General features: G+C 34.5%; 1 protein-coding gene across 1 annotated transcript in view; it reads right to left on the reverse strand.

Annotated features, from left to right (window-relative positions):
- Nucleotides 1–14,149, reverse strand: part of LOC121729322 (beta-1,4-glucuronyltransferase 1) — a 112,982-nt gene extending 98,833 nt beyond the window's left edge. The window contains exon 1 of the mRNA XM_042117796.1: nucleotides 13,923–14,149. The gene's annotated coding sequence lies outside the window, so the exon portion shown is untranslated. The remainder of the gene's footprint in view (nucleotides 1–13,922) is intronic.
- Nucleotides 14,150–17,676: the final 3,527 nt, after the last annotated feature.

A 17,676-nucleotide genomic window follows, 5' to 3' on the forward strand; every position in this document is an offset into this window, starting at 1 on the left:
AAGACATGAACTTGGTTTTGTATCGTCTTTACAATGTTCTCTCTGAAGTTAAGTTATTGTACTGTAAAAGTGATCGTACGCCAGTTATAAGAAACTTTGTAACTATAGTTCTACAGATTTAACCTTAAAATGATGATGAATGTGCATACGCATAAATAAAAGGGCAATTCTCACCAATTGAACCGCATTTACAGCAAAATGTAAATGTGACCAAGGACAATGGCAGTGAGCGGATACGTTAGCACATTAAATGAATTGGTACAGTACAATTGATAAGGCCAGATTGAGACGCGAAATGTGACCGCGGCTCATGGACCGAGTTGACAATCTATTTTTTGACTTATTACAACTTACTAGCTATTTGACCGAGCTTTGCTCTGTATTCGATAAAACACGAATAAAATGACATTTTCTAAAAATGATTCCTAGCTAGATCGATTTATCGCCCCCGAAACCCCCTATATACTAAATTTCATGAAAATCGTTGGAGCCGATTCCGAGATTCCAAATATATATATCCATAATTGCTCGTTTAAAGATATAAGATAAGATTAGATGACCTGCACCTAATAACTTGTAATAAGTCAAGTAATTCTGTTGCATCGCAATTCGTTTATCGCGTGGGAAACGTACATTTTTCCGAAATAAAAACTCCAGATTTAAGCATACAAAATTTAATAAATTTTTTATTATTTTTTCCATTTTTGTATCAAAATCTTAATGCGATTCAAAGACTACATCTATTTACCAAGTTTCGATAGAGCTCCTATAGTTTCGGAGAAGTGGCTGTGACATACGGACAGACAGACAGACAGACAGACATGACGAATCTATGAGGGTTCCGTTTTTTGCCATTTGGCTACGGAACCCTTTAGGGTTCCGTAGCCAAATGGCAAAAAACGTGATGACGCGCTTTTTAAAGCGCGTCATCACGTCAACATCACGTTTTATTATTTTTTGCAATGTATGCCTATCTATGGTCTACTCTGCTGTTCCGAATTTCGTCAAAATTGGTCGAAAATCTTTATTAGACTACGGAACCCTAAAAAGTTCCAAGTTGTTAGCTGTTTGTTTGTGTGGCAAACGGTACGTGGGTCCAATAAGTTTGTACCTCACATGGATCCTTCCGAGAAACCCCTTGTTACAAAGTTGCAACTTGGAATATTTTCGAAACCATAATAATATGACCAGGATTTTTTCTTAAAAGATTATACATTTACTTATTTAAGTATCTAAAAATATTTATTCTTTTCTTCTCTGGTACCTATAACTAAAATAACAGATTGCAAATGAAAAATTCCTATAATCATTCATTACTACATAATAATTGTAAATAAAGTACGTCAAGCTGCTAGCGTCTACGCCACAGAGGCATGATTCTCATACCTCGAAATTCGAATGTCTCTTTCATCGCAGACTGTTTCACTCACACACCTCTGTCTCATGCGAGACAGCATGAGATCGAAGCGATATCGAGATATGAGAATCGGACTCCAGATTACATGTACTTTAAAATAGAATAGTATCTTCGACTAGACTAGACGAACGTAAACAAAACACTGGAAAGAATCCAAGTAGGTAATGTAGCAATTCCTAGTACTTTGTGACTAGTGAACTATATTCTAGTAACTAGATTTTACTAGAATGTAGCCATAGATCACCACGAGACTAGTCAAAAAACTTTTAAATGTCTAAAATTGTAAGCATTCAACATTCATCTATCAGCAGCGTCGAAACATTAAACAATATTTTTAGGGTGAAAGAGTAACAATTATAAAAAACTGGGTGTCATAACTAAAAGTACATTAGCGGCTCAAACGAAGAAGAATAGAAAATTAATTAATTATCCTATAATAATTAACCAACTTGAAGAAAGATACAGTCAGTTGATGATTTGAAAAATGCCAGTTACTTTTTATTCCCAAGTTGTTATCGACTAACTTATTGTCTTATTGAATATCATGACAGCAAAAACAGGACATGATACTTCAATTATAGGGCCTATGTGGCCTTAATATGCTAAGCAGCCCATAACATAGAGCATAAGAGACCCGGGACCGGTTAGTTTTTTTACCATTGAGCTAACAAGAAAGCAATTTTCTGGAATTATCTTGTCAGGGCAATAGCTAGGGCAATAACTTGTAATAAATAGGTAATGGAGCTTGTTTATATAATCGCATGTAGCCTCAGCACCCTTATGGTATATTGATTGTTATTTGCACGCAAACATACTCGTTGTAAAGCTAATGCCTAAAAACATAGAACCTCCTTTCGGATAAAATAAAATTATCAATCGACCAATATCGATCAGTATGAATGTGATAAAGCTAAACGATTTTTAGCTTTCCGGTAAAAATATAATATACAATGTGTCCCGACACCGGTGTCCGATCCTTTAATGTCATGATCTATGGCATATTTTATCGACAAATTGGCTCTAAAATTTTTTCTCTCTCTCACGGTTGTAAAATGGCAGCCATTTTAATTTTTCTCGGGCTTTCACACTAATCTGACCAGTACTTCACATGTAAATATCCTATGAAGATAAAAAAGGTCTCATTTGATAGCTAAATTTGTGGACTACGCTTACATAGGCAATATGTTATAAATTTCGTGGAATTAAACATTGAAAAACCCAAGTTAAAAAAAAAAAAAATATATATATATATATATATATATGCACATTCTATAATGAATTCCAATGGGTCCTTAATCGTCAAGCGAAGAACGAAAAGAAAAAAAAACTCTATTGTATGACAATTTAAAGTCAGTAGTTAGCATAAAACTTTTAAACTTAATTACTAATAAAAAGTTACACAGCGTGTATAGATGGTGCATAAGATTTTTTTCTACTATTAAATATTTTTTTTTACATAAAGCTTGTTTAGTAGAGTTTTTTATAAGCCCTGTGCAATGTGTGGGTAATTGTTTAACATGTGTTCATCAGGTGCTCAGCTGCTCAGTGTAAATTGTAAAGTGTCTCTCAGACACTTGAATTTACGTGGGGGAGTGTTGTTACATTTTTAAAACACGGTTTAAAGTAAGTTCACTTGCCCTGGCCATTTTGAACTGTGAAGAAGTCATTATGGTGAATGTAACATTACGATTTATATTTATACCATGGTAACTGTAGGTCAATAGGATGTTATACTGCAAAAAATTAACGCCGAATAAAACGGCAGCATCAGCACAGATAGTAAAAAGTTGGCCAAGTGCGAGTCGGACTCTCACTGGATCGAACATGGAACCAAGCTGCATTATTGTTGCATTCAAATATTATGTAGAGTCGGGGTACATACGTCATACAATATACATTTTAATTTGTAGTCACTGTATGCTTTGATGAGGAAGGAAAATTGACTTTAAATGACGCGTAATGGTTTAATTTTGTCGCTGGTCAGAATGTATATAAGTAAAATATCAGTATATTTAAATTGTTGTTTTATCTTTATTAGCATTAAAAAGTACCTAACTCATTTTTAATGCGTCGTTCAATTATTCTATCTACAATATAAATCACATAATAATGTTATTGACTCTGTTTCTGAGTTATTATGAGATTTTGTTGCGCATACAAATTATTTAGATGAAAATATACCTAAGTACATACAAAGACGACGTCAAACCCACCTGACAGATCACAATTAACATTGAATTGACATATTCGACCAAATAACGTTGGTCTGTCAATTGCATAGGAATCAACTGCCTCGATGGTACATACTTGAGGCCATAGACATAATACTTGAGGCAATCAAAAACACTCAATTTGCTAAACTGTCAAAACTCTCCAGAAACGTGCGGCCGAATCAAAATATATCGATTTTTTCGACAAAGAACTAAACATCGATATCTAATTTAATGCAATTCCATCACGTAAAACGTTTAACACCATCTCAATGGGAATTAGCATTCCTGTACACTTCACGCGATAGTAATCATACTGGCAATGATATTTTGATCTATATTGGCTTGAAGGTTTAGCACAATGACGCATTTTCCTGGTCGTATCATGAATCATATTCCATTGCCCGGGAATTCCCAGGGCTTAATATCGAGTTCATTCTTGTTTTTATGAAGAAAATATCGGCAAATTAAAGGGTATAATACCCAATAATTATAAGCACTTTTATTGGTTACCAATATTATTGGTTCAAGCTGCCGAAGTTCGGTTAAACCGAATGTAAAACGAATTTCGGCCCATCCCTAATAATAATATTATGTCCTTCCCTTCCACGGGACTCAAATTCTACCAGGTATTTTAGTCCAACAATAAATCAGTTGCGTTGGAACTTAGAATCGATGATGTACAGAAGTTGGTAGTAGATGAAACAATGTATTTTGTGGACAGTTGCCGGAAACATGCCTTTATCGCTTCACATGGATGTTGATAAATATTAAAAACGACCAGATAATGTGGTCAAGTGGAGTAAAGCTTGAAAAAGTTATTTTAATGTTTGTACTACTATAATTAGTAAGATACTATAACACAAATACTTGCTGAATCTTAAAACCCCTGGGTTGAGTTAGACCGCAGTCCGCAAAACGACGCGTATAGATGCATTTCTAAAATATGGATTTGACAAATTCGCAAGACGTCTCGAGTGCAATTGAAATCTGTCAAATCCATACAAATTTATGCCACGCCTCGCCTCGTCACGTTGCGGTCTGAATCAACCCAGTCCTTACTAAATTTACGCAGCGTATAGCATTCAAGATCCGCTGTCTTTGAGTGTCTGGTAACTTTTGCAATATGCCAAACAGAAACGAGTACTAGACCTGTGTAGTTAATTGATTGATTTGATTTGATTTGATTTGAATTGCAGTGTTAATATTTTTATTGTAGGTGTAGACTAGTAGAGTTTTGGATTAAATAAACTCAAAAATATCTCAAATATTCTACATTGTTAACATATTGTAAAAATATGTATATTATAAAGTATTTGTTCAAAATTTTTAAGCAACCGCCTGCACAAGGTACTTAGTCTTTACTTACAATGTTTGTTACATATTAATTACTTAGTTTGCAAATAAAATCTTTGAATCTTTGAATCTATTATTAGCATTAGAATTAACGAATATTTTCAATGTTATTCAAAGCGACTATACCTCACAAGATCAATTTAGATAGGTACATATAGTTTTGTTTCTACGTGGCGCTCAGTTCAGCTCAAACTAACCTAGCTTACATAAGAGACAAAAAGTTAATTATTTAATGTTAATTTTATTCTTCCTTCGCTACTCGAGAGGTGCATAAATAAAACATAAGCATACTCGTACATATTATTATACAGAATGTATCTTAATTGTACCTACATGAATAGCTAGCATAAGTCATAGTAATAAAGCATATAGGGCACACTCTACGTAACTAAGAATGCCTTTGATAAATAATTAAGATGATATTATTTTCAACTAGATGAAGTAAACTTCATGTCAATTTCCTCGTAATGTAAAGGTAAACCCTGGACTTCGGCGAATATTTCAAGACTGCCAAATCGGTTCAGCTATTCTCAAGTTTTACGGAGAGTAACAAAATTAAAAAAACATTTTTATTTATACTTATATAGAGCTAGTCTATATATAAATAAAAATGATACCGATGAACTTCATGTCACTTTAAAACCTTTCCTGGACTTCTACGAATATTTTAAGATTAAAATCAGCCCAATCCATTCAGCCGTTTTGGAGTTTTAGCGTTACTAACACAATTGAAAATCCATTTTTATATATATAGATAAGATTACTAAGATAGATACGCTGTATAAGCTTGGAATAGTTATACAGTGTTTTGTCTTCTTCAATTCAATTAAAAATGTCACTTGTGTGACAGGAACAAAACACTGAATAACTATTCAAAGCTTATACAACGTTTATTAGTAAGGGGGCTAATGTTTTAACTCTGCGTAAAATTTTCTACTCTGAGCTATATCAAGGATTATTTGGCATACGGTAATGTAGTAAATATAATATAATAAGTATAGGTATACCAGAATCTGATGGCAAAAAGTGGGAAATTGACTCCAGCAGCTGGAGTCAATTTAATTTCTCACTTTTTGCCATCAGATTCTGGTAGACCTATACCTACTAATTATATTATATATTTACTGTTTTATTCCAATAACCTCGGAATAATTGCTGCAATTATACCGGGGTTATTGGAATAAAACATTTTGATCCTCTTTTTCCTTATATATAGCGGCTTATTCTGTGTATGAAACATGCAAATATAAAAATGTATCCAATGATCAAGGATATTTTTTGAAAATCTGCCGTCAAAATTTGCCATCAGATTCTGGTAGACCTATATCTTACCGATGCGTTATGTCAAATCCATTTTAATATCGAATGGAAATTGTCTAACGACCCAGATCAGCAATCATCCTCAGCTCTACGTTAAAAATTCGTTCTAAGCTCCGTTTGAATGAGACAGTGATGTAAGGCTTTAATTAGCGAATATGCTGATTAGTTTCTGCTACAGCATTAACATGCCTGTGCTGTCACGCTCAGGAAGTGAACGGGACAGACTTTCCACCACTTCTGAGAACGTATCAAATATGTATTGCCGATTGTTCGCAAACCTGGCCTGGGTTTTACAAGGGACAAGCTAGGACGGGCTAGGATCATGCTAGGCATAAGGTATTTAAGTTACACATCTAGTGTGTCGGTTGAAGCCAAAAGCATGGGCGTACCGAGGGGGGGGGCAGGGTGGGGGGGTGCCCCCCCCCCCTGTATCATATTGACGTCCCTACTAAGTATATTATCTAGTACTTTCATTTTTAAAAATAACGAATTTTTGCCATTTGTTTGCAATACAAGTAAAAATTATTAATTATTTATTCTTTATAAACACCTAGCTTATAAAAAATCTGATTTGCCCCCCCCCTGGCCCAGAATCAGCGTAATTTGCCCCCCCCCTGGCCCAGAACCTGGGTAATTTGCCCCCCCCCCCCTGGCCCAGAACCTGGGTACGCCCATGGCCAAAAGTATTAATTTTCCTGTTGAATTTCTAAATCACATATGGGATTTGATTTAACAAATTGCTAAGTACATTTGCGATGCTTAAATATTCCATTTTCTAAGTTTTTATTTGAACACTGAAATAAAATCTTCATGGCTAATGGACACTGGTGGTGCAAACTTCACAACTTAAATCCAGGATGACGTGAAAACAAAACAGTGTTTGCCAAACTTTGTGTCAGTTCCTCAGAACAGGAAAATAAGGTCAGTTCCCTTGGATTATGAATACTGTAGAATTTCTTCTGAAACAAATTCTATGATAATTCGCTTACCGCTTACCAAAATACCAACATTGCATTATGGGTTTGAACTCGCTAATTAAGCTTATATTTCCTAGAAGTGTCAGTTCAGTAGTAAAGTTCACATCAACCATATTTACTGCCTTACCGTAGTTTCTATGATTGAAGCTCAGAAATGTGAGGAATGACTCCTGGACGACCGTTACATGCCAACTATATATCAAACAACATAATATATAACTACATAACTCTATAATTGTTTACACTTCAATGATAAGAAGCTATTGCGGGTCTAAAATGGTCACATTTAACAATTCCTCTCAATCAATTCAGCAAATTACACAACTGACAGTTTTGACAATTCATTTGCTGAATTGAACTGACAAATGTCAAATCAGTACAAAAATACAGAAATGAATTGCAAGCAGAGTTACATTTTGCGATTTTAGATAAATGAATCATATTATGATTCATATCATGATTCTTCAAAGCGACCATTTTAGCCCCGCTGGTCTGTTAAAGCCTTTAAGTTAATTAAATACAGATTTTTGGTACTTACTCTTGTAAAATTGTGTCTGTCTTTTAACTTATAAACTAAATTAAACTGCTCAACCTATTTTGGTGAAATTTGGTAGACACTTAAAATACCTACTATTGACCGATTAACGATTTGATTACAATTAACAATATACGCTAACCTAATTAACTATATCATTTTAACAAAATTGTTCCCAAAAATGGCGGAAGTTTTAACATCATTAACGTTCAATCGGTACCTGGTACTTTTTGTGGAACCATTAAGTTGCCAAAGTGAGTATAATGACGAATGAGGTACCTACAGAGTTACACTCCAATCTCCATGCACATTGAACAAGGTTAATAACAATTTGTTCGTTTCGATTGTTTTTGCTCGCTGACGCCACAAAAAAGTCTGCCTTTTTTAGGGTTCGTACTCCGTAGTCAACAAGGAACGTTATAAATGTACATTCATTGACCATCCAAAAGTTTAAAAAACTAGGAATCCTATATTGCGCGTGGCCCGACACGCACTTGGCCGGTTTTTAAAGTAGCTTATTTGTGAAAAGTGTTGGATCGTGGCGATATGAAGTAAATCGGTAAATATCGTGACTTGGCAATCGTCCACCTGAAAACTATCTGAGCTAATGTTTATCAAATAATTTACGTAACTAAACTTTCAGTGGGCTTAAGAAATTGACAGTTATGTAATGTTATGTTTTTCCAAAGCCGATTTAAGAGGATTCCACACCGCCATTTTTTCCATACAAACGTTGTCCCCTGTTTCCTCCCTGGATAATGCTAGTAGAGTTATAATTTTTTTCCTGAATATCTACGGCCACTAATACAATGTCCCTATGTTTTCCTTTTTTTCATAATTTAATTATTAAATAAGATATGAACGTTCAAAAACCCAAAAAAATGGCCAGATTTTCCACTGTGTTCAAACGTCCAGAAAACAGATTTGGATAGATTATACAAAAAAAGCAAAACATAGGAACACAGCTCAAGCCTTTTTTTAATCTTTAATGAAAAAAGTACTTAAATCGGTTAAGTTTTGGAGAAGGAATCAGGGGACAACGAATCGTTGATTTTCTGGATTTTCTGCAGTTGTCTCTATCGCGTTCTGCGGTATAGGCTTGAGGTAAGGGAGACAGCTATAGATATTACACGTACTTTTTTTTCATTTCTCTAGCCGCTGTGGTATCCTCTTAAGCCTTTCCATGAAAATTAGTACATACCTTTTTAGGGAAGAAAAACAAATCAACGTACAATGGAAACCGCGCATTCTGATCTAGATTTTTAGGGTTCCGTACCCAAAAGGGCAAAAACAGAACCCTATTACTGAAACTTCGATGTCTGTCCGTCTGTCTGTCTGTCTGACTGTCTCCACTCTCCAGGCTGTATCATAAGAACCTCTATAGCTAGAATTCCGAAATTTTCACAGATTGTGTATTTCTATTGCCGCTATAATAACAAAATATATTAAAAACAAAATAAAATAAATATTTAAGGGTGACCCCCATACAATACAACAAACGTATTTAATTTTGGCCTTTTTTGCTCGTGATCAATAATGGCAACAGCTAGGCACTTGAAATTTTCACAACATCCTTTATTATATTTGTAATTTAATAATTAATAACAAAATTATAATAAAATAAATATTTAAGGGGGACTCCCATACAAAAAACACATTTTTTCCTACTTTCGCTCTTTAACGGTAAGGAACCCGCGATGATTTTATGAATACGCTTCTGCCAATGTTTTTGATTCCAACTTTTACCGGCAAATTAAAATAAAGTTAACGGTTTCACTAATTGCTTGTATTTTAGGAAATAAAAATGTTATACTCTTATGTCATTGAACTTGGTGAAAAACAAACAGTATGTCCGGTAAATAATTATATTCCTTAGCTGTTTTTTGGATAACTGGTCGAGATAAGCGTCCATTAGCAAAAATCCACATAGCATTTCGTAATGACTGTTGAAATTCACACGAAAGCCATGTTTTATTCACATAAAATTGAATCCGTTACTTAAATCTTTTATTTATTCGACTATTATCTAGGTTAACATTTAAATAAATATTTTATTTTTTTCCAACAGAATTGGTTGACAATTCTGATCATGAGAAGCACCATGGATCAATAAGTTTTATTAATATTGTTAATGATCCAGCCATTCCTTTAACGTAAGGAAAATAGCTTCAATACAATAAAAAACAAACTTTTCTGGCTATTGTGAATTGCTATGTACATATAAAATACATATTTATAGATTTTAATAGACCAGGGATTCCCAAAGTGGGATTCGCGAACCCCTGGGGTACAGGGAATTGTCATTACGGCTATGCATTTTTTAATCATGCTAAACTTATTTTTTTTTATATTCGTAAGATAAAAGAACTTATAAGTTTTTACTTAGATCATGAACATAATATTATTAGTGTATGAATTGACTTACAGTATGGATTTTTAGGATTTTATAAATAAATGGTGTCCTTTTATCTTTCTTTTAACGTAAATTAGGTTAATCCTCTGGACCACACACTACGTACAAGTAATTCTGAAGTATTTAGAAGTTTTTAAGCTTATCGGACTTCAAACTTTAACAAAATGGCGTCGTTTTAAAAGTAATCGTTGTAGCAGGAATGCAGTCAGACATTGTTAGCTTATCTAAACACAGGCGGGAACACTTAGCACCTGTCCTCGCGTGTACGATACATTTTATACAGATTGTGTATTCGGTGTTTTCTCGTGTTATTAGATAGTGTAGCCTAGGTGTTAAGAAATTTTCAATGTAGAGCTCTCATATAAGAGACAAAACTTGGATTAAATAACTTAAACGAAATATTTTATATATGTTAGCACAGTTAGTCATAAACTTAAATATGTTTAAGAAAATATATTATTTATTTATTTATCTCAACCATATTATAATCCCAAATTATTTCAACGCAAACTCACTGAAAATAATGGATTTATTTTTATTTTAGATGGACTTAATACTAGTGTATGATATACTCTATACTGTACTACACTCTGTAGAGTCATGGAGCCATATCATGTTATAGTTTTCTAGTAACGCAAGTCATGTACAGTTCCCCATTTAGGCCAGAGTTTTTATATGAATGGATCTTCTCACGACTGCTTGCGTGCCGCACTTAACCTGTCTTCGTACCATCATCATTCAAATTCAACAACATTAAATAATTATAAGTAAAATAGATGTTGACCGTACATTCATGAAATTGAAAATCGGCAGTATTTTGTGACTCACATCACATGCCTACCTTATTTATACAAAATCGTTGTCCAAGACCCCCGCAAAAAAGACGTGATCCTCTAATTAAAAAGTTTTGGCGTTTTACCTTTATCTTCAAGAAGGTAAAATGGGTTTTGCCCCGAAGGCTTCACAGCAGCAAATATGACACTATCCACAAGTTCCAGCCAAAGCTTGGGCTAATTTGAAATAAAGTTCTATTCATCAAAGAAAATACTAACATTGCTATTCTAATGAATAGCAATGTTAATACATAATGATTTATGGTACGATAAAAATAAACTATGTATAATGTAACTGAATTATTACCTCGTTATATGAATTATATTTATTTTAATCAAGGTTAACGTATGTAACTTTTATATTATTATATTTTAACCATAGCTTTGTCACTTGCTAGGTGACAAACTAATTTCTTTTGGTACTAACGATAAACTTCGTTGTAATAACTGTCGAATGAATATACATACATAGTTATCACTTATCAATAATCCATGGAGCATTATACTATGATACTCATTATAGTCTGAGATCCTGCGTCTCCTAATGAGGGCGAATATTTTTTGCTAACGGTATGTAAATAATATACTTAATGTTAATGTTTTTAATCTGGCCCGCATCAGCTAAAAATAATTAACGGTAATATTGTTTCGTATTAACATAATATACCGTTGCGTCTATTTAGGGTAAATTGTCCAATTATTATTGACACTTTAGCGTTCTGAATAACTGGTCCAAACATCAGTCAATCCGAAATATCATCAATCATCATCTTTAATTATAATATCCTATTTAAAATAAAAGTGCAAAAATACATCATAAAGAATACATTTAAGTTTTTCGTATACGTAAATCATGCATGCAAATATGCAAAAATATTAATATGCAAAAGCCATTCACACCATTTCGTATTCAAAAATGTGGCAATAAATTCTTTAAATCATAAATAGCAAAGTTAACAGTAAGTAAATATTGTATGTATGAAGAATAAAGAAGGAAGTAAAGAAAAGGATTAAGGAAAATTCTATAACTTAAAAAAGACTGCCATTGATAGTTTGGATAATGGTTTAAAGTAATTTGATTCTGAAAGTGTTTTTGTCTAAACTATTTAAAATATTTTCTAATTTGAACGACGAATGACGATCAATCTATTTAGGAATTAGCTTATCAATAGCAAGCAATGTGTATAGGTATTCTATCATTTGCATCCAACAGTCCAGTCGACGGTTGGAGTAGGTGCAGTCTATTGATTTAAAACTGCGACAGAAGGGGCGTGATTTGCCCGCGTACGTGAATCGAAACTCGAAACCTTCATCAGGTGATCAATATCTGGATTCTGGATAACAATATCAGGTGATCCGTATTTATAAGCGTTAAAAATGTCCTTATTCCATGCCTCAAAAGTGGGATACTTTGGTTTGGAAGAAGATTGGATTGAATGCTGTGGACGGATTTTAAGTTTTTCAACAAAATTTGCTGTAGTATTCTCTTAGAAAAATTTAAGGGGCGTGTGATCATAGAATTATACTATTAACAAAAAGTGCAAAAAGTGACCTCCTTTAGCTGGTAGCATGGCAAGACCATGATTCATGACTAATATCACAGATAATCTTTTAAGACTCAATGTTGTCTAGTCTAAAAATGTTACGTACTTTGTTATAACACAATTTAGCTGGAGATACTGAGTCAATATTTTGCAAGTAGGTATTGTGAAGTAAACGTGTCAGGTCAAGCATTATGGTAGGTACGATCTTTAGATGTCTCACATAGATTGTGGTGGTATCGTTTGAAAAGTCATCGTTGCAATAAAAATTCCAAGCTTTACGTAATAGCTGCTCAGTGCTCACATTTTATCCTTTTATTGAGCAATTAACATATAACGAGACTGATCTTAGTGGAAAACGGATGGGATGTAAACAATAATTATGTACTATAAGATAAATAGTACAATAAATAGTACTTAAAGTTAATTCAGACAAAATAAAGAATATTGGCCTTGTGTACATTGGCATGTATTTAACTACTTTTATTAATCATAACTATATTACAAGTACATAGTTACTTCAATCGTATAGTAGGGTATCGTATACATATTATGGGTAAGGGGAAAAACAAAATATGTCAACTTTTATTTTATGATTCCCGCATTTCACACGACCATGTGGAATATGAGAACTTATCAATATTACGTACAGACCAGTCACTAACATTTCTTGCTTGACGACATAACTTGCTAAGCGGCATTTACTGCATTGTTCAATGAGCCAAAGATTTATGTTATATCACAATTAATAAGTTGGTGTATTCAATACTAGTACTTGATCAAGTTTAAGAACCACTGACACGAGGATATAACAAAAAATTATCATCTCGTCATAATATTCGCTAATATTTGCATAAGGTTTACCGTTTAATGTCTGATGATTTTTATTTACATTCGGTGTACTTTTATCACTATATTTATTTTTAAGGTACCGTGATAAGCTTTAAATGTAATTTAATGATAGTGGGAACAAAGACTTTCAGTAAGGGATAGATGCTCTCAACATTTTTACTAATTTTTGGCAATCTAAAGACTAAATTCTCAACCGGCTATAATTCGGTATACGTTTCCAACATAACGGAATCGAGTAAAATTATCTCGAATATCTCCACGAGTGTGGCATTCTGCATTGAAAAATGAAATCTAGAGATATTTGGAATTTCGCTTTCGCCGTCTTCCGAGCCATGTCGAAAACATCGATCTAATTAGCATAACTAGCCGAAGATGTACTTATTGCATACGTTGTGAAAAAGTAACATTTTCGCATGTCTCGCCAACGTTCCTGGATTGTGATTAATTTTTAAACAGAAAAACACTCACCGGATTGCCGTGTATATGTTTTTTCACAGATGATCACACACTTCGAGTAAGCGCCGTCCGGGACGCTTAAATATCGCGGTGTGGCTTATATACGGTATCACTGTCCAAAAATATACAGTAAAGTTGCAATGTTATGCACCAGTGTTCGTTGCGAGGTTTCGAAACGTCCGCGCGGCGACGACACAAACGCCACAGACGGCAGCGCGAGGTGGACTGTCGCTGGATGTACCTATATGTATTATATCGGACTCGTTGGGAAGCGAAACGCCGCGGTCCGGGACGAGGGATCGGAAAGGGCCACAACTCTACAACCCGACGCACATATTTTTTGTCCCGTCTAATATTAGCGAGAAACTCCCGTCTGGCTCGCTCCGGTGAGGGGGACATAAAATGAACTCAATCCCCTCGCAATACGAGCTGGAGATTCCGCCGTAACCACTTGTGAATGTTTCTGCTCACTTGAATGATTGTTCGTCATACTTTAAATAATAGTGCACTTAGGGATCTTTATGTAATTTAAATTCATTACATTTTTATCAGCATCAATATTTAACGTTCTTGTTTTCTCACTTTTTGCTTATAACAACTTCTATGTTGTATATAAAAGCCTTTTTAACGTGCTATTTTTCCCTCTCGGAACGTAGTTATAACTTATAACACTTTGATAGTAGTCAAACTATTTTAGGACTAGATTCGTAAGCATTACACAATCTACAGAGATAATGTCAACTTAATTTAAAAAATCAAAATTGGTATATTTTATAAATTATAAGTCTTGATAAGACGACCCTTTATTGAAATGTACCCCTACAGTTTGGAAACCAGTGCCAGTAGCACATTAATGTGTATTATAGATTATCGCAAGTTTTATTATTATTATTATTTAAAAAATTGTTTTCTTATCTCATTTTTAATAAATTGCTATTACTAATATGTTAATAATTTCTTTACTTTTCTGCCAGTTATGTTTATAAATAATAATAATAATAATCATTTTATTTTCAGAGTTGACTGAAAAAGGAAAAACACAAAAATTTAAAAGTACCACAGTCCACAATGCGAAAATAATATTATATCAAAACGTCATCCTTTTTTGAAGTCGGTTAAAAATATTTAACACTTTACCTACTACAAAAAGAGTATTGAAAGCCGGTTTTAGAGTCGTGTGTGGTCAATCCTGACCGTCATGTCTACTATTCCTTTCGAAAGCGTACAATTGAAAGAAAAAAATTTTTAGAAACCTGTTATAAGTAATAATATTAAGAAAATTGGCCAAGTGAGAGTCACACATGCTCACGAGTCACGACGGTAAATAACATTACACTATTAATATACATATTTTCAAGCTTTTTTTTATTTTTAAACAAAAATATTATGTGCCTAGGTAGGTATTCGCATTCGCTGTTCTTAAGAATTGAGATAAATCCTGGAGACAGACAGACGGACAGACATTATCCTCTATTCCACCAGGCACCAAGTAGTCGGTTGACCAATAACGGACGTAAAATACGTAATAGGGGATTTACACTTTTCCAATCCAGTGATCCAATCCAGCGCTGAATTGCTACTGGAGAAATATAAACTGGTACTGGAAAGCACAAAATTACATTATAATACATTCCAGTGCCCGTTTACTCCAGTAGCAACCAGCGCTGGATTGGATCATTGGATTGGAATAGCCGGCAATAATTGGATGACAACTGGCATTGATGCTTGTACGAGTATTCCATTATGTAGGGATGTTAGGGATATCTTCGGTCTATCAATACATTATGTAAAAAATCCAAATTAGTTGGGACGCTCGACTCTAGAAAAATCCTTGTTCCTATACGGCTACGACGTAACACCCGTAATAGAAGTCGCATTATACAATTTCCTTATCGTGTGGCGCGTACGGACACTATGATTCATTACACCAAAATAGATTTAGCACCCAGCCACAGTTTATCAAACAATACAGTAACTCAGACGTGTCCTTGACAACTTGGTAGATATCCTTATATCTACCAAGTTTTCAAGGAGCACGAATGGGTCGGCTCGACCGGAGAAATATCACGTTCTCACAGAAAACCGGCGTGAAACAGCGCTTGCGCTGTGTTTCGCCGAGTGAGTGAGTTTACCGGAGGCCCAGTCCCCTACCCTATTCTCTTTCCTACCCTCCCCTATTCCCTTCCCTTCCCATCCCTACCCTCCCCTAGGTATTACCCTATTCCCTCTTAAAAGGCCGGCAACGCACCTGCTGCACTCTCCTGATGCTGCGAGTGTCCATGGGTGACGGAAGTTGTTTACCATCAGGTGACCCGTTTGCTCTTTTGCCCCATTATTTCATAAAAAAATGAGACATCTGTGTTACTATATTGTACGTACTACGTTACAAGTAAATTCGTGCGACGTGATACTGTGTTGTTTTGCTACTTCGATGTGTGTTGCACCTGGGGTTCTAGTGGTGGAACTGAGGGAGGCATATTATAAGCTGCAGTGGGCGTCCCTTTCTCACTTATTAGTTTGATAGGAAACGCAAAACGGCATTAAAATGGCATTAAACTTAAAGAATTGAGGTACAGGGTAAGATGAATAGCTTTAGCTAACTGGATGATGCCGTAAAAATATAGTTAACTAGCTCATGCCCGCAACTCCGTTGCGCCAAAATTAATTTATGGCGCGGGAATCTTACCTTTTTTTGGGATAATAAGACGTATCCTATGTTCTTTCTCGGGACTCAAAGACTCAAAGTATCTCCATGCCAAATTTCAGCAAAATCGGTTCAGCGGTTTGAGCGTGAAGAGGTATTAACAGACAGACAGCCTGTCTGTTACCTCTTCGCGCCTAAACCGCTGAACCGATTGCTGAAATTTCGTATGGGAACACATTGAGCCCCAGGAAAGGACATAGGATACTTTTTGTGCAGGAAAATGTACGCTTCCCGCGAATTTTGGCGCAAAGGAGTTGCGGGTGTCGTCTAGTACTATAATATAATAATAATAATAATAAAAATTTTATTCAAACATAAATACAATACACTGCACACACTAAAGCAAAAAAAAAAAGCAAACAATAACCCAAAAGAAAAAATAAAACAAACAACAAACTACAAAAAAAAAATTATGGCATCATTAGGCAGTGCATTGTATAATGCCGAAAAGGATACCCACTCAGGTGTATTACCACGGCGCAGAACACTGCACCGCGGTACCTGATCTTCCGTGGTTCCTATAAGTACATATTACGCCTGACGCACGACAGATTCAACATAAATAATAATAATAATATATAATAATACTATACATAATATAATAATACAATAAAATAATAAAACATCTATAATACCCAAATGTCAACTTTACGCTAGTGTACTGTGTAAACGAAACATTTTGCGCTTATTTGCAGTCAGCTCCTCTATTATCACTACTATCTCAGCAAACATCCTTTGCTTGTAGATGTTTAAAATAAGATTCGGCAAACACAATGGGTTTTTTCACAAACATGTTTTGTTGTGGGCAAAACAATAAATTATAATTGTTGCAAAAAGTATAGAGTACGCGCTTTGGTACCTTGTTACCTCCGACTTTGGTATTCAAATGTAATATATAAAATTATTGTGTCACAGTGTTTGTGCGCGAACTCCTCCAAATCGTTAGGTCTGAGAATAGATTTTATCTACTTTTTATATTGATACTAGATTAAGTAATTCAAATAGAAAAACAATGTTTGCCGGGTCAGCTAGTTAATATTATAAATTATAAAAAAGGTTTAA

The sequence above is a fragment of the Aricia agestis genome, chromosome 8 (genome assembly GCF_905147365.1).
Source record: "Aricia agestis chromosome 8, ilAriAges1.1, whole genome shotgun sequence".
Classification (NCBI taxonomy): Eukaryota; Metazoa; Arthropoda; class Insecta; order Lepidoptera; family Lycaenidae; genus Aricia; species Aricia agestis.